At 41.1% G+C, this 19,501-nt stretch overlaps 1 protein-coding gene across 2 annotated transcripts in view; it reads left to right on the top strand.

The window, feature by feature from the left end:
• Positions 1–6,572: 6,572 nt before the first annotated feature.
• The window catches only part of LOC144766742 (uncharacterized), a 290,955-nt gene continuing 278,026 nt past the window's right edge, over positions 6,573–19,501 (top strand). The window contains exon 1 of one of the 2 annotated variants that reach the window (XM_078650490.1): positions 6,573–6,639. The gene's annotated coding sequence lies outside the window, so the exon portion shown is untranslated. The remainder of the gene's footprint in view (positions 6,640–19,501) is intronic. The other variant, XM_078650491.1, reaches the window with a different exon arrangement.

Here is a 19,501-nt window from a genome sequence, read left to right on the forward strand (position 1 = left end):
CCTGTTGGAATTATGTGCTTCTCCAAACCCAAGGAACCACCAGTGATGCATCATACCAAAAGTCAAATCAGTTTGGAATGGTGTGGGATGTTAAATTGCCGTGAGAAAAAATGTGTTCAAAAAGATTCAAAAAGTGAGATGTAAAATTGGCAACCATGATTTAAGGAAAACTTTATTAGGGAAAATCATGGTGTCAAAATTAAAATGAGTGTGAGACAGTTTGACACAATAACTGTCTATTAAGGATGGTATTTGGTCAACATGTTTCAGCCATTGTAGACCAAATACCATCCTTAATAGACAGTTATTGTGTCAAACTGTCTCACACTAATTTTAAGCACATAATTCCAACAGGTGTGTGGCTCCCTAACCGGACCAACTTTGGTTCTATCCCAGATTATGAAGCTCTGCCATATGGGTGGGCTGATGGGATTCATTTCCTTTTTGTTGTACATTTTTCTTTGCCCATATTAGTTGTACAGACCAGTGACAGTCCTTTTGTATTGTTATACTGTGAATAAGGGGTTTGTCTGTCCTCTGGTCTTTAAATAATTTTCCCCTTAGACCCTCCACCAACCTTGTTTTTGACGACCATGGGGATAGAACACCAACCTCTATAGGGCACTGATTTAGATCCTCAGGCCCTATTTTACTGCTAGAGCCTCCCTCAATCAACCTATCCGAAGAATAACTGGCCATAGTGTTATCATCCCCTTGTGGTGTTAGTCAGTCAACATAGCTCAGGGCCCTATATCTATTGGCCACTGGGACATTATACTCCAGGTCATACCCACCAAAAGAAAGAGGGGGCTGCGCCATGGTCTGTGGATAAAAATACTCCAAGTGGTGAGTGCAAATTTTACTCGTGTTTTCCAACCCGCCATTGCCTAAAATGTGTTTAACGACCTCTGTGTCCCTAAAATTAATGATCACACAGTCGCCTCCTATATCCTTGTGTCTAGTACCCAGCCAGCTGACTCTACGTGCAAATATGATCTCCCCCTGCCCTGGTCCCACTATAGGTCTATGCCGATTTAGCCAGAATATGATTTTGTTTTTTAACTCTGGGTAAGATTCGGTGGTGCTTGTTTCCAGGGGTGGGACTCCTGTAAGCACCACCACATAAGGCATGGCCTCAGGCGGTAGCTGAGGGCGGGGAGCAGATTTTGTTGAGCTCTCTACCGTTTCTGGGAGACAGTGGGCATGGGTTTGCCATCAGCACGTGGCCGGATCACAGGTGCTGCCAAAGGTAGAGGCGGGGCACAGGTTGATGGAACTGTTGCTTTAGGTGCCTCAGGGGGACAAAGGGTACCCGCAGGTCTGTTCGATACACTAGTGGGTTTCTGAACAACTACATGGGCCATAACATGTGATGGTTTGGTTGTTTGTGTACTACCCACCAAACCCGTGGCCGCAGAAATACCCAGAGTAGAAATTGTACCCTCTCCCGTGTCGTGATTCCCCTGTGAGCTAGCTAGCTGGGGCTTCCCTGGACATTTATTAGTGACAAGAGAGAGGATTCTATCTAATCTTGATGACAATGGTTTTACATAGGAACTAATTACTTGTTCTATGTAAGCCTGCAAGTCAGTCATCAAATGTGTGACCCAAAGAGGTAGTGCAGAGGAAGGGCGGGGGAGAGCTGACTCACCCATGGGAGAATGTATTTTCTTCTTCGTGTATTTTCTCGTGGGTTTTGATTTTTTCCTTTTGAAACTAGGCTCGGGGTCATTAGATTCTGTTGGGTGGGGAGCCAATGGAGAAGATGGGGCAGAGACAATCGCCTCTGGTGTGATCTGAGCAGACGGTAGCTCAAAAAAGGAGGGCATTTGATATGCGGTCGACTCGAACGGATTAACAATGGTCATGGAGGCGTCACCTTCTAACCGTGGGAGGGCTAGTGCAGGGGTTGAAGATAAACACCTTTCCCTATCTTCAATGGCCGTTGCTACTACTCCTATAGTTTTCTGGAGCATTAGATCAATTGCTGTAAGGGTCGGGAGTGGATGGGACGTGGCGACTTGTTGCCTGGTTCTAGGGCGTGTAAGGGAAGGGTTGGTGATTTTCCCCATACTGGTCATACCCCAGAGTGAAATACCTCAAACGCCTCTACGCCCCAAATAAAATTAGGATAGGAGGGGGTGTAGCCTAAGTGAGGCCCCTTTCAGATTAAAACTAAAGCTTGACTGTTTGGGGCAGGGCCCAGTGTTACACAAGGCCAATAATGTAACAAGTAATATGTTAATAACATAAGAACAGATTAAATGACACTAATAAATGACCAGATGGTCAATGTATTAAGTCTTACAGTTTTAAGATGAAGTGTCGAGGGGGTGGCCCAACCCAACCTCGTCCTGCCCCGGACGGCCACAGATGGCCCGCCCTTTGCCCGGGTTTAGCCCGGCGCAAGCCCATGCGCGTCCCGTGCGGCCGGGGTGATTAGGCAGTTATATTCTTCCGGTGTCTTGGGGGAGGGGCAAGCTGACCTCTGGTAGCCCCGCAGCCTTCTGGACCCAGCAGTTCCTTGGCGGTTCCTTTGCGCAACAAACGCGCACCAAACACGAGCGTCTCCCGCGAAGCGGGACGCGCGAGAAGTATTTCAAGACCCCGTTGTCTGGGGGGAGGGGCAAGCTGACCTCTGGTAGCCCCGCAGCCTTCTGGACCCAGCAGTTCCTTGGCAGTTCCTTTGCGCAACAAACGTGCACCAAACACGAGCGTCTCCCGCAAAGCGGGAGGCCCGAGAAGTATTTCAAGCCCCCGGTGTCAGGGGGGAGGGGCAAGCTGACCTCTGGTAGCCCCGCAGCCTTCTGGACCCAGCAGTTCCTTGGCGGTTCCTTTGCGCAACAAACGCGCACCAAACACGAACATGCAATATTATAAGTGTCAGAAAACGTCAGCTATTTCAAAATAAAAATCATAAAGGCCAGCAAACAAGAAACATCTATTTAAAAATAAAATCTGAAAATATGCAATCTTTACAAACCACCAGGGAATAATGTACTAAGCTACTGCAGGAATTGTCACAAAAATAAAATCGGATATTATAGATGTAAAAAAACAAACCTCTGATTATATTTGTTATGGTGATAACGCAGAATCGATTCGGGCTTGGGAGACAAAAGATATGTAGGATGGACAAAATCCATGGCAAACCTGCTGCTTGGGAAATCAACGTGAAGTGAAGGGAAATTTCCAGTGCGTCAACTGCTCCTCCTATCTCAGACCCCTCTGCTCCTCTTATATCTCCGCTAGCGGTGTAAATACAGAGATTTGCAGCAGCTGTAAGTCACCACCAAGCACAGGGAGGAGCTCCGGGAAAATAATACGCAAGCACAAAAGTCTGGCAAAAAATGATAGGGGCAGGTGGCACGGAAATCAGCCCGAATCAATTCCAAACTAGATAATGAAAAACACAAACTAAAAACATTTGTTTATTTCTGTAATCACGCACAATCCCCAGAAGTGCACATCGTAAGGTAATTAAACAAGCAGAGCGCTCACGTGCGCCAGCCATGCAGGCAAAAAGCAGCTATAAACAACCCAGACAAGAGGAGAGGCCATCACACACTGTACTGTGTGATGGCCAAACAATATGTTCACTTAGTGAGATCGCCTGCGAGAGCGCTAAGACCACAAAGGAGGGACATTCAAACAAATGCACCAATAACAAGCCAGCATTTGTAAATGACATAGATAACAAACAGCCTATGGAAATTGGTGGGTGTGCCAAACCCAACTCAACAAATATAACAGGTTGATTGAAGCTCGACCTAAAAAGTTGTGTATGATTTATTGTATGCATTACAGTTATGTTCTAAAGCTGGCCCGCGATTTCAAGAGCAAAGTATGTGAAAGCAGCGATTGTCATTAAGAAAAACACCACACAACAGCATAGCATTCTCTATGTTTATCATTGAGAGGTACTTTATGATTTAAGACAATGGACGCTGAAAATTGGAATCTGTTTGGGATTCTTCTCAATTGGGAATAATGAAGCCTTCCCGTTTTTCCACTCTGCAACATCGCTCGAAATAATTGAAGAGCACTCTCCAGAAGAATTTTGAATTAGGTGACCTGCTTATTGCTATTGATAGGCTTTTGTTAAACATTTAATAACTATGCTTACTTAACTAACCAGTAGTGACATGAACTCTACTGAAACCCAAAACCCATTGTGTGTATCGAACTTCGGGAAAATCTGGAAATTATTTATCTAGCCATTGTGCCTACAAGTAATTTTGCACAAATACAGATATATAATTTAGAAATGGCTCCCTGTTAGAAGCAGCAGAGAATATACTTATTTTGTTTTATAATCACTTTGGCTTCGCCTTTTGGCCTTTTTTCTCTGACACATCACTCCTCACTACCAACACCCAGTAAGTGTGATAGGTTTCCCACAGCTTTCACTCACATAGTAATCAATCGCAGCTCTGGATTCCATGCACAGTTAAGAAAAGAGTGACCACAAGCATATTGTTTAGCACATTGAAGAGTGACCACAAGCATAGTGTTTAGCACATTGAGGAAAATAAATAGAAGGAACCTTGGTTGTGGCATACAATAATTGATAATTTGGCACACGCAGTCACCTACAATTATGACAATCAACTGCTTAAAATTAGAGCATTATGGTATGCCCTGAGAGTGATCACTGCCCACAGACTACCACCATTGCTCTAAATCTAGCACACCACGAACCATCAAAAGTTACAAACAAAGTATCATTCCTGAGCAGAGGACAAATTGACATTCAAATTTAGATCATATCACACTGTCAGTCCAATAAAGTTTCCGGATTCAAAGTATTCTTCAAAAGTCATCTTCTTTATTCTTATTTCCTTTATTCTCATCACATTTGTAGATGTATTACACATAGCTCCTTGGTGGTAAATTGGTATAAATAGCATCACCAAATGTAGACAATAGATGACACGTGTTGGGGCAAATCACCTGACGACTTCCTCAGGGCAAGCACCACGAAGAGTCCACACCCTCCGATCCCGACTCAGGATCGGAGTAACACTTGATCTATCACATTGATGTTCTTTATATGGCCTATCATTGCTTGGTTCTAGTTTTATATGTTAGGGGGTCTTCCTGTGATTCGTATTACTTTGGGAATCATATTTTCTTTTGAACCGTCCGGATGTCCTTGATACACGAACAGAACATCGCCTTGACAAAGTCTTTGTAAGACAAAACATGTGTCGGCAAGCTGTGTGCTGGGAACTTTTTACTGAAAATTTTGGAATAAAAGAATAACAAGAATCAATATATGTTTCAGATCTCTGTGTCTGTCTAAAGTTGATGTTGATGCCCTTGTACCTGAATTGAATGTAACTGCATATATCCAAAACTGAAATTGAAGGTTACTAAACCTGTAATTGATAAGAGGTGTGCTGTCCAAGCCCTTTTCTTTTTTGTCTATTGATGCACACTCTGTGTGTAAATAACACCGTTGGGTAGTTGGTGTTGTGAGGGACAATAAAGCAACCTATTTCGGATTTTGTTCAGAGCTTACATATATTTCACGTATACAATACTGCTGTGGCTTTCGAATGTGCGGACGTTTTCCTATTAGGGAACACTACTACCCATTTCTTTGTTTACATTAGTTAAATTATAGCATGGCAGCCCACTTAGAGTACCTAATGTGATAATTTCCTCGTTCCTCAACATCTGTTTATAGTAATACAATGTTGTCTTTAGTCGAGGGCACCACAAAATTACCTGAATTTTATGTATGTATTTATTTATAATCTATTTCTTACTTTAATAGATCTGTATTGGTCGACATGGATGATTTTTTTAATGTACACATTGTAAAGGTTTTAATGATAACCATACACAATAAATAAAAGAAGCTAAAGTAACTGCTTAATAGGATTGTTAAAACAGACACTGGACGCCTTACAGTGTTTTGCGTTAGCAGATTCCCATTAAGTGCTAGTTATACCCGCAAAAATTTGGCTCTTGATCTGTAGACATTAATTGGGTGCAAATTGCATATAAGTTAGATTGCCCTGATACTGGCTAGTGGTGGTTTTTGTAAAAATATCTGTTTTATTATGCCTATTTTAATCTGGATATTTATTGGATTAGCTGATGAATTGTATATTTTCTGCTTCTCATTGGTATGCTGAATCGATTGTATGTTGTATCCACCGTGCAAAATGTATTGTTGTTGCTTATGCATTTTTTATGTCCGAATGAGCCGAAATAAAGATTAAATGATGATGAACTGCTGAATAAATGAATCAATGAAGAGATTTACATGGTGCTCTATAAGTGCATCCTCTGGATTTGCTATCTGACATTAGAACTATTTTACATTAAGAAAACAAGTGGCATTTAGCAATGTTTGCACCACATACCCGGAACATAAATGTACTTTAGAACTTGGAACAGTTGATTCCCCTTCAATATTTTCCGTAGGAGAAGAAAAGATACCGTCATCCTTATATAAGTTATTTTGGCATAAAATACTTTTTTATTTGTTTGAAAAGCAGGTGTGCCATCCTCTCCTGCAGGGTATATATAGCCTGCAGGTTTAGTCTTCTTTCAGAGCGAAAGTAGGAAAGCAGGCTCTTCTAGGCAGAGAAACGCCTTGCTGACGACTGTGACTGTTTTGCAGAGGTGAGTGAAAGAGTGTCTGGCAGTGCTTAATTAGAGCCTGTGGTGGCCGGTGGGGCACACCGGCACACATTTTTTCTGGGACCGGCACTTAATATTCCTCATTAGACACTGACTGACAGAGGGAAACACACAGAGAGGAAAGGAGGGGGAATAGAATGAAAACAGTCACAAAGGGAAAAAACAGCAACCTGCAATATTGAAAGAAAGGGGCAGGGTGTGTCCAGTAGTGGATTAAAGAGGCACAAAGTGGATAGACAAAAGGCATTTGGTGTGCCAACATTTAATTGCAAAGGCCCTGGGACTCTGAGCTTAGGTTTGGGCACTGTTACTCATTCTTTTACAAATTAAGCACGGGAATCTGGTATTGTACTATTGTGTAGTAAATATCTATTGACAGTCAATATATCAGCAATGTAAAAGTATATAGCTAGGAAGAGGTTTAATATATATATATACATATATATATATATATATATATATATATATATATATATATATATATATACATATATATATATATACATATATATATATACATATATATATATTCACTGAAAAAACCATAGGTTATAGACCATATATAGTTAGGAATTAGCATTTAGAAAACCTTATTTTACTCACACAAAACCATTGAAATTCCATATATAGTTAGTTGCACTAACTATATATCGCGCACCCGCAATCCACTGCTGATGATGTCACATATTACATCATTCATGACATGGTCAGTGACATCACTGATGACATCACTGATGACATCTCAAATGACATCACTGATGACATCACTGATGACATCTCGAATGACATCACTGATGACATCACTGATGACATCATCCAGTGACTGTGTGTTTCTGTAAAGTTTAAATATGTTTGATATATTGAAGAATGAGTGGATGTATAAGTGTCTGGATGAAGGATTTAGTAGGTGCGTGACTGACTGTATGAGTGAGTGAATAAATGTGTCGTACTAAATGCATGGGTTAGTGACTAAACTGTCTGAATGTGTGCTTCAGTATGTCTGTTGTTCTGTAAACTGCTGTATGTGTGGATCATTAGCTATACGAGAGGCTACATATGTTATTGATTGGTTGCCCAAGTATTTGTATGGGAGATTGAGTTTGTGTGGGGGTGGCTGGGAGGTTTGTGACTCTGTGCATAGATGTGTGAGCAGTTGATTCACTAGGTGTATGAGTTCAAGAGTGCATGTGGAAACAGCTACATGGGCGGTTGACTGTGTGCATGAGTGTATTGATGAGTGAATGGATATCTCAATGCTACATGTCATAGTAAGTACATATGTAAAACACAGTACATGTGAGAGTTGGCATATATAAATAACTGTGCATGAGAGCCACTGAATGTGTGAGTGGCTGTATGGATCATTGTGAACTTGTATCAGGGATTGTATAAGAGAGTAAATATGTGTTAGTATATGTTTGAATAAGTAAGGTGTGTATAACTGTATAGTTGAGGAAATGGAGGTGTGATTGATTCTTTGCATGACTGACTAGGTGTGTGAGTAACTCCATGGATGAGTGACAGTGTGTGAGTGTCTGTATACACTGAGTGTATCTAAGGTTATATTAGAGTCTGAAGAGGTTTATCGTATTAGCACAAGAATGATGTCAAATGAGATGTCATCAGTGATGTCATCAGTGATGTCATTTGAGATGTCATCAGTGATGTCATCAGTGATGTCACTGACCATGTCATGAATGATGTAATATGTGACATCATCAGCAGTGGATTGCGGGTGCGCGATATATAGTTAGTGCAACTAACTATATATGGAATTTCAATGGTTTTGTGTGAGTAAAATAAGGTTTTCTAAATGCTAATTCCTAACTATATATGGTCTATAACCTATGGTTTTTTCAGTGAATTTTCAAGGTTTTGTAAATGCTAATTCCTAACTATATATGGTCTATAACCTATGGTTTTTTCTGTGAATTTCATTGGTTTTTTAACAGCTAATATCTGTAGCTGTAAAATGTATTCTTCTTTAAATCCAAAAATATATTTTATATGTTTATGAATAATTTTTTTTTTAAATATTTTTTTTTCTTCGTTCCCGCTTCGCGAATCGGGAAGCTTCCCGTTAGCTGACCTTGATGCCGCGAAATAGACCGCGAGCCGGTAAACGTTCCTTTACCGCAAGTGCCGCGTTAGAAAACAACATCGTGACGCCTCCCGTCCGCATGACGTTTCACGTTGTCGCGTGATACGTCATATGACGTGCTACGTTAGCGAACTGGTACGCGAAGCGAGTCGCAAAGCGCAGGTTTCTGGAAGCAAACCGGGAGGCCCTGCAAAGCGCTTAACGTAAACACAGCAAGTCATGTGACTTGGTAATAACACTTTTCATTGGTTCATTTCACTTTTGGTTTCCTAATGATGTAAGACTAGGTCATATAATCTAAAATGAACACTTTTGATTGGTTGAGAACTCTTGTTTTTCCCAAATGATGAAAATCCCTCCTTCTTTCCTCACTCTGACTTTCATCATTGTGAGAGAAAGACCCTTTGTGATCACTGAGCAATGGCTTCTTTAGTAGCTTCAGCTGGTGCTTCCCCACCACCTCCACCACATCCAAGGAAGAGTGGACCACCTGCTCAAGTTGTAATTCAACAAGAAGAAGAAGAAGAGGAACAGGAGGACGAGCACGAAGAGAGGCAGTTTTTGCCTGAGCAGCCCAGGACGTCTCACCGGAAAGAAAACTTCATTTGGCAATTTTTTAAAATTCCCAAAGGTCAGAAAAAAGTAAATGCAAGATACGTAACTTGCCTTATATGTCAAGATAGACTGTCCAGAGGGACCGACAAAAAATACAGTTTCGGAAACTACACAATGCATCGCCATATGACTAGGTGGCATCCTAACAACTACAGTGCTGCACAGTTTCGGAACGACCTAGATAATCTCCCTATTATGGCCAGAAGATCTGTTGTACCGGAAGTAACGGGACCAGAGGGCAGGGAGATGGTGCCAAATATACAAATGAGATTTGGTGATGTAAAACACATCTGCGCATTTTGCGATGGATTCATTTCCTACGGAGAAAAAAGCATCACTCTGATCAACAGAGCTATTGACTATCATATGCAAGTTTGTCCGAAACGCCCAAAATAATAAATACTTCTTTTTTTTGTTTTGTTGCTCCTGTTGAGCCCTTTACAATGAATCGTTTTCATTGCCCCCTCCAAGAAAAACCCCAAAAAATATAAAACTGTTCCGAAAAATTCAAAAACAGTAAAAAAATGTTCAGAAAAATAAAAAAAAAAGTTCTTTTCAGAACTACCTCCCCGTTATTAAAAAATTGGTACAATATTTGGAACTGTGCCAACCTCTATTTCTCTTAGTTCGCTTCCTAGTTCGCTCGCTGGTACGCGAACCGGAAGCGAACCAAAAACAGTAAGTATAAGGGAAGGAAACAGACACTTATGTTAAAAGAAACACAGCTATAAGGGAGTAAACTAGAGATACCATTACCCGTAATCTACTGCTGATGATGTCACATATTACATCATTCATGACATGCTCAGTGACATCATCAGCAGAGGATTGCGGGTTTTTTGGCAACATGCCTTATCCACGGTTTAATAACGCTGCCTTTTGCTTTATATAAGTTTTCAAATTGTATGAAATATATACCAATAGGTCGTTATGAACCTTTAGGTAGTGCTTTTCTTCATGAGGTCTGGTCGCTTCCATACACATACAGATGTTTCAAAGATGATCAAGAAGTTTATCTGAATGGAGAGGAATGCACTGAGACGCCAGATCATTCACTAATGTGTAGGCACATACAGTTACACGGTTCATGCAACAAACACCGACCAAATATGGCTTGCGTGTTGCAAGGCACGCCAGTTCCTGCTATCATCCCCACGTTCAAGTTGTTGGAAAATGGTAGTTATTTGATGCTCAATAATGAAGATTGTTCTGAGTTAATTAAAAGTATTCCTTTTATCGTAACAGTAAGTGAACGGGTTATTTGCTGCAGAAATGTTCTATTTCCTCCCACACATGAACATAGGGAGTTTTCAATCTGGCCACAAATACCAACCTTGGGACACGTTTCAACGGCATGGCAAGAATAAGAGCTCTTTTGTCTCAGAGAGAGGTGGCCTTGAGTTCGGCCCGTGAAACTTTCGTACTTCACATAGCGAACACCCATACAGAGGTGCACACCCTTTTCAATTAAGATTTGCCTTTCAATTTCAGCAACATGTTTCCGACTATCTTTAACGCATCCTCCACAAAGTCCCTGGCACACTTTTTTAAAGTTGTTACCAGTGGTCTCGTGACTTCATTTGAGAAAATCTTTGGAGTCATCCCTGCTTCCTTTCATTGTATTTTCTGCACTCTGGTTCGTAGATTGGCATTTTTACTTGCATTACCAGCGGACGCTCTTGTGCTTTTTTACATTTTTAAATATGGATGTCCCTCCTATGCAACCTCCGACCCTGCAGCTGCTGACACTGTTCCGCAATCGCATGCTAGAATATTATGGCACAATGCCGTTGGCGATATTAAGCACGGCATATGGATTATCTTTTCGGTTCTCCTACTTCACCTGTGTCCAGCCTGTATTTCACTGCCTGACCTGTGATTTCGATTGGGCCATTGATTTGTGTCTCTGCGGACCGGTTTCTCCTGACGTCGACTTTAATCAGCTGATGACTCCTATCATTACTCACGAGTTGGTTTGTCCTGGCGAAAGGATTATGGCTGTGGCATTGATGCATGGACTACTTGGTCCCTGGAATTTACTGGCGGCAGCACAGTCTTTCTTGGAACAGAGCTTTCTTGAAAACCCACCGAGCTGTCCTCTGATGGTGATAGAGGATCCGGTGCTGGGAGAGCACGTATGTTCTTTTCCGCTTTTAAATTGGATGGCTGAACTGTTTTCGGATGAAGACGGTGACTTCCTATTGGAGGCTGTTGCAGCTTATTTTGCATACACAGTTATGTCATAGACCTTTTTCATGTTTGATATGCTGAGTACTAGCATTTCATTGACAATTCATTGACTTATTTGTCAAGTTTTTATTATTTACCTTGCCTATTGGCTTAAGACTCGATAAAGTACTTGGCTGTTTTATTTTTCTTTAGCATTAAATTTTCCTAGTTTTTAATGCTTTACCTTGCGGACCGTCCACATATAAACTTGCAATCTGCTCTCATGAGATGGCACTTCTATTATCTTATTCAGTTCGTTTCCGGATCATGAGGAGGTGTCATCTAGGTCCTGGATATCTTTACACCGTGTTAAGTTAGCATGGGCTCATTACCGGTTTAAACGCCATTTTTCCTTTTTTGCAACTTCTGCACACGACACTTAGTTGTTGCTTTAGCTTTCCACCTAGTAGTTCATCGTGGTTTACATGAGAATAATATGTTATTGGTCTACTATCTGCTTTACTTGTTAAACTATATCTGTACAGCGAGTGCTAAAGTTTCAAGAACAACACGATACAGAATTGTTATGAGGTCTGATCTCCACGACTTCATACTCATAACATAAGTGCAACTTCTGCCAATTCTGGGCATGAGGCGGGTTTTATATTGCTTTGCCGAACACACATACACAACAGTTGATGCGGTTCACATGAAGAGAGAGCTGGTGTATGCTGATGTGATTCCTTCAAATCTAAGACACTAAAGTATGGGCACGCCCTAAACCAACACAAAGAGACCTTCTTAGCAAATAATATAATATGTGTATTAGGGAGGGTGAGATATAAGCAGCCGCGGGCCGTGGAGGGAGTTACGATGGGGCAGGGAGGCGGGGAGGGGGAGAAGCAGGGTGGAGCCCTCTCTACCTTGCCCCTCCCCCTCCCCACCTCCCTGCCCCACCGTAACTCCCTCCACGGCCCGCGGCTGCTTATAAGTGTTGCTAACTCTTATTCATTTACAGCATGTTAACATACTGTCACCATTCGCTTTTTATGTACTAGTAACTATGCTGGTAATTTTGCTACTGATAATATGTGTACTTGTATTCTCCACCCTGCTTCTCCCCCTCCCCGCCTCCCTGCCTCACCGTAACTCCCTCCACGGCCCGCGGCTGCTTATAAGTGTTGCTAACTCTTATTCATTTACAGCATGTTAACATACTATCACCATTCACTTTTTATGTACTAGTAACTATGCTGGTAATTTTGCTACTGATAATATGTGTACTTTTATTATCTAAGGTACTACGCCTGAGAAGACGGCATTAGTAAATAAACATTTCAAATACACATCTGTTCTTCTTAACTCCATGTTCTGGTTTCTAAGAAATCTATAACGACCGACTGTTCATGAGTTCCACGTATCCTGAGGTACTATAAGTTCATATTCTGGATTGTCTAAACATTGAGAGTTTGTTATATCCAATGTGACACTGTACCTAGCTTGCTAAGGAGTTTTTGATTACTAACGTGAGTTTTGGGACACCCTAATTCGCCGAGGTTCCAATCCTCTGTCCACAGTTCTGTGTGAGAACAGAAACCCTGCGACAGGGGCACCCCCGACCCTTGCTGGAGCTTCATCATACTTGCGATACAACTCCAGCAATGCGCCACCTTTACGGCACAGATACATCACGCATCTGTGCTGTTTTTGCCCCATGATGCGCCGCATTGTAAATGCAGCACACCATAGGTGACGGAACAGCGGCACAAAATGACTAACACATCCCTGGTGATGCGCCAGTCATCATAAATGTATCCCTATGCTTCTTATCTTGTTAGAGATGAACCGCCATATGTATCATCAAAGTTATTTGCATTTCCTAAATAGCGAACTTTAAGGAATAAATAGCGATTCTTTACCATTCCTAGTTTGCGATGAGCTATTTGCTAATTAGCCGAATGTAGCCCAATGAAGCCCAATGTAGCCCAAAGATGGCCGCCAGACACACAAAAAAACAAATGTAGCCCAAATATCAGCCAGATGTAGCCCAACTATAGCCCAGTGACAGAATGACCAATCAGCTTCGCAAACCTCCGTTACGCGAAGCGGAGCGCTGTTACAGATATATATCTTTTTTTGAACGTTAATTTCTCAAAATCCACTGGAGCACATATATTGAGACCTAGCAAAGGCACATCGGGCTACCAGTCCCTAATATTTTACCAAGTTTCGTGCAAATCCATTCAGCCGTTCAATTATTATTATTATTATTTTTTTTTGCCCCGCGGGGCCCTTTTAAAACCTCCACATCAAACCTAGGGGGTCAGCGAGGATCTACTATGCCCCCTTATAGTTATTTCCCCCTTTGTTTTGACCTCCTCTTGTCTCTCGATCCTACCGAGAGACAAGATGGCGGCCGCTACGGACTGTTTGGAATGTTGACAGACGCCGGAGAACCAATCAGCTTCGCTTCACAAAGCTCCGTTGCGCGAAAAGTCCGCGAACCAGTGCGCTGCCCGGTCCGCTGTTACAGATATATATCTTTTTTTAAACGTTAATTTCTCAAAATCCACTGGAGCACATATATTGAGACCTACAAAAGGCACATCGGGCTACCAGTCCCTACAATTTTGCCAAGTTTCGTGCAAATCCATTCAGCCGTTCGGGCTAAAAGTGAGGCCAACCGCCCTATGGAAAACTCAATGTTAAAAACACGTTTTGGGACCCCCCTTTTTTCTCGGCCCCCACTCGACGAACCCCCCCCAAATTTTCAAGGGCTGCTCAGAAACAAAATGTGCCATTTTCCTGAAAATTTCAGCCAATTCCGTCCACAAACGCCAAAGTTATTAGACATAGAATTTTCAAAAAACCCATAGAGAAAAAATCCTAACTATATATACCTACTGGCGACCGCCAGTAGGTAATATTTATACCAAAAAAAAGTCGAAGTTCTAAAGTTATAGTTATAATTTACATTTATAATTTGCACTCTAACTTCAAATTACTACAACTCACTCACATTTGTACACAGTGTTGTCAACTGGCTAGCCAGAGTATTTTAACCATAACTAGCATCTTTCCGATGCACTGCTTATACCCTTTCATAATAAATCACTTATACCATGCTTATACCATTTCATAATAAATCACTTAAACATCATAGCATTCATAACAACACTTACAACATCCTAAATGGTCTAATTTGTATGAACACTGTGCATAATAGAGTGCCAAGTTATAGGTAATGTAGCCTGGCTAACAAGTTGACAACACTGAATATAGAGGAGTGTAAGTTATAGTAATTTGAAGCTGAGATGGAAATTATAAACTTAAGGAATGGCTATCACCTTAGTATTTAACATTTTTGTGTAGTTTAAGTCGCAGAATACTGCATTACTACCATATTGTTTAGACCGTGTTTAGTCTGTGTTTCTTGTTTTATGGGTAAATATAGTGCATTTTATATATTTTTTTTTTTTATTGAGTTCTCTGTACTCCACTATATTTCCCCCTGAAAACCCAGAACACAGACTAGGTGTGGTTCAAACAATATTTTACCCTTCCAAAATTGAATGTGTGAAATATATTTTCGGTCAAACTTAGTCTGTGTTGAAGATATTAAGAGGAAATATAGTGCTGGGCAATTTTTAATTTTTTAAAATATTTTCTTTTATTTTTGTAATTACACTGTACTACACTATATTTCTCCTTAAACCTTAGAACGCAGACTAAATGTGGTGTAAGCAATATTTCTCCCTTCCAGAACTGAAAGTGCGCAATATTGTGTAGACATACTTAGAGGCCGATTAGGATCGCGGTTTTACCGCATCCTCCGGGCCGGCGGAAGCCACCGCCGGCCCGGAGGATGCGGGAAAACCGCTGGGGAGGCACAAAAGACCCACCGCCAAATTAGGATGGCGGTGGGTCTCAAAATCGGTCCGCAGCTTTTCCGCCGCGGTCGCCTTCCGACCGCGGCGGAAAAGCTCTAAGATGGCTGGCGGTGTCTATCAGACACCGCCAGCCACATTAGGATGGGGGTCAACAGATGCCTTTCCGCGGCAGATTCTCCGCCGTGGAAAGGCATATGGTGATTTCTTTGGGGGCCCGTTGCGGGCCCCCAGGTTGAGTGGGGGGGGGGTGGGTGCACATGGGGGGTACCCCGCTTTGTTCATGCAAATGCACTGTTGTAATTTTTTACATTGCGGCGGGTGCTGCTTCAAGCAGCACCCGCCACTATGTAAAAAATACAGGATGTGACCGCCAGGGTGGCGGTCACATCCTAATTGCCATGGAGGGACCGCCGCTGCCCATGCGGACGGACGCAAGTCCGTCCGCCATCATAATCGACCCCTTAGTCTGCATTCTGGGTTTTACTGTAAAATATAGTGTAGTAGAGTGTATTTTAAATTTTTTACACACTTTTATTTCTTTTTTTAAGTCCTCTGTAATACACTATATTTCCACTTAAAACCCAGAATGCTGACTAAATGGACATTCCAAAAACAAATCTGGAAAGAAAATTAACACACTGTAGTATACTATATTTACCCTTTAATATAATGTAGTTATGTTTTTGACATTTTTTACATATTCATTTAAAAGGAAAATTTAAGTATCGCTGTACATTCTAGGTAGTAATCATAGCAAAATATAAATAATTTTCCATACCACTTATTACTTTAATAATGTGGTAATAGGTAGGAAAAAAATAAAACCTACAACTCACCTACATTTAAGGTCTTAACCCAGAACATAGGCAGAGTGTAGTGAAAACAGCATGAATGCCTTTACATTTTTGTTAACTCAGACATTAGCCAATCATATAGTTCCTTGTTGTGGTCTTGTACTGCTGTATATTACAAAATTACAGCAGTGTACTGCAGACCAATATATCACTAAAATGTATGGCCCTATCACCATTAAACTTAACCTCATTGCATCTAGCATCATCTTCTACATCACTGCCAAGTATTATAAAAATCCTATTGGCCATTTCCGTGCTACACCTATCTAAAAAGTCTATTAAAAATGCTTTTGTTAAAAAATGCATTTTGATTCCCCATCCGTTCTTTGTACCCCCCTTGAAGAATCACCATGATATTTTGCATCAAATGCCAATGTAGAAACAGGGATAGGTTTGCAAAGGCTGTGGGAGATTTTTCAAATGGGTGCAAAGTTAATAGCTATTAAACATCTGAGAAATTCCTATTTTTGGGAATCCTAACTATAACTACAGAGTAGTTACCACCAACATGTTTCAGCTGTTCAATCAGCCTTTGTGAACCTTAAAGTGACTAATTTTCTCCACAGATTAAATGCTTTCCACATGCGTACAATCAAGTTTACATAAATGAGACTTTCCCTTTTGAGCAATAAATCAAGTGGTTAATTCCTCCATATCCACTGTTAGCATTCACATGTTAGAATGAAAATAAAACCATTTAAAAGTTCAACCGCAGTCCTTGCACTTTTGAAATGCAGTGGTAAAACATATTCAATAGCTTCCTTCAGTATTCCTGTGCCCATAACATTTGAGACTCTCACTCATATTACATTTTATCTTTCAAGTTAATGCTCCATTTAGAGCATTGTTCAACTCAATTTAAGAGCGCTATTAGTTATTTGCATAGGGGCAGATTTACAATTACTGGCGCATCCCTGCATATCAGCAGGGATGCGCCAGTAATTGTGCGCCGCAGCTCCGCCACCCATGATGCGCCGCATTTACAATGCGGCGCAGCATGGGGCAAAAACAGCACAGATGCGTCACGCATCTGTGCCAAAAGATGACGCATTGCTGGAGTTGCGTCGCAAGCACGACACCGCTCCAGCAAAGCTCGGGGTTGCCCAATTCTTCCAATGCTGCGTCAATCCTTACGCCTGCTTCAAGCAGGCGCAGGGTTTTGACGCAGCATTGGCCTAAAAGTGACTGAGTGAAATCCTGTAGATTTCACTCCGCCACTTTTAGGAGGCGTTCCTGCGCCGGAACGCCCCCCTCTGCACAGGAACGCCTACATGTGGCGCAGGGCATTACAACGTGACGCTTCTCCCAGATGCGTCACGTTGTAAGTACCTCTGCACCATGGAGCAGGATTTGCGCCACCGCTGCGTCACAAAAGTGACGCAACGGCGGCGTAAATGAGGCGCAAGGGGCTTGTATATCTGCCCCTCAGTCTTTAAAAATGTACGCATTCTTTAGCTGCCAAAATATTTTTTATGTGATGCTTGCTTTCAAATTATCCACAACAGGCTGCTAGAGTGCTGCAAATCACAAACATTTTTACAAAAAAGGGGGAGTGTGGCCCATTCGGACATGAGTGGGGTACGGGCCCATATACTTTATGAAAAACAGAGGAACCCACACTCAAAATCTTTCACACCATTCTAATTCAGGATGAAAAAGGATAAACAAAACTTAATATGCTTATCTCGGCAATTAGTTGTGCCGTTTTATTCGATAATTATATCAAAAATGGAAAGTAATTTATATCAAGAGAAGTATCAATGTCTTGAACTTACTGACCAAACACGTACATTTGAACAAAATCAAAAAATTACGTGAATGTGCAAACATGTGAAGAGACATACATATGAATTAAAGACTCAAATCAAAAAAACTGCATAATTGCGCAAAAATTTGACAAAAACAAGCATTTAAATTGTGCAGAACATATGACTAATATATATTACAAACATAAGTGCAAAGGGAAATTTTCATATGGTTTTCGAAATTATTTGACCAAAATGAAGCCTTTTAGTGTGCTTCCATATAACAAAACAACCTCTCGGTAGAGATGTTACAAAGCGTAATATTCCTAACAGTCTTAGCTATTTCTAAAATAGCCAGGATTTAATCCTGCACGCCTACGCGTTTCGAGTTTGGGAGGGTTCTTCTCAAACTCTCTTCAGGGCCAAATGTATTCCTTTCCCCATATGTAAACCTCTGGGGATTTGAGGTAATTCAATTCGTCCAGAAAAATCTTGTGAATCAGTACGGTCTGTGCGGTAATCTGGTTAACAGGTACGAGAGCAAACAAGTTCGGCTGTGATTCTCATTATTGAAGATGTCCGTTTGTCAATTCTGCAACCAGCGCCACTTCCTCATTCCATCATGGAATGAGGAAGTGGCGCTGGTTGCAGAATTGACAGAACCACGGATGTTGAGAAACTACCCAGAAGGGACCGATACAAATAACAGATTCCACTGTGGATTAAGACACCCCTGAACCTTGAAAGGCGGGAGCGTTTCCACGCACCAATCTTTAAACGGACATCTTCAATAATGAGAATCACAGCCGACTTGTTTGCTCTCGTACCTGTTAACCAGGGGAAAGGAATACATTTGGCCCTGAAGAGAGTTTGAGAAGAACCCTCCCAAACTCGAAACGCGTAGGCGTGCAGGATTAAATCCTGGCTATTTTAGAAATAGCTAAGACTGTTAGGAATATTACGCTTTGTAACATCTCTACCGAGAGGTTGTTTTGTTATATGGAAGCACACTAAAAGGCTTCATTTTGGTCAAATAATTTCGAAAACCATATGAAAATTTCCCTTTGCACTTATGTTTGTAATATATATTAGTCATATGTTCTGCACAATTTAAATGCTTGTTTTTGTCAAATTTTTGCGCAATTATGCAGTTTTTTTGATTTGAGTCTTTAATTCATATGTATGTCTCTTCACATGTTTGCACATTCACGTAATTTTTTGATTTTGTTCAATTGTACGTGTTTGGTCAGTAAGTTCAAGACATTGATACTTCTCTTGATATAAATTGCTTTCCATTTTTGATATAATTATCGAATAAAACGGCACAACTAATTGCCGAGATAAGCATATTAAGTTTTGTTTATCCTTTTTCATCCTGAATTAGAATGGTGTGAAAGATTTTGAGTGTGGGTTCCTCTGTTTTTCATAAAGCAAATCACAAACAAGCACTGTCAGACAGGTTTAAAAGTC

Source organism: Lissotriton helveticus, chromosome 7, assembly GCF_964261635.1.
Source record: "Lissotriton helveticus chromosome 7, aLisHel1.1, whole genome shotgun sequence".
NCBI classification, from domain to species: Eukaryota; Metazoa; Chordata; class Amphibia; order Caudata; family Salamandridae; genus Lissotriton; species Lissotriton helveticus.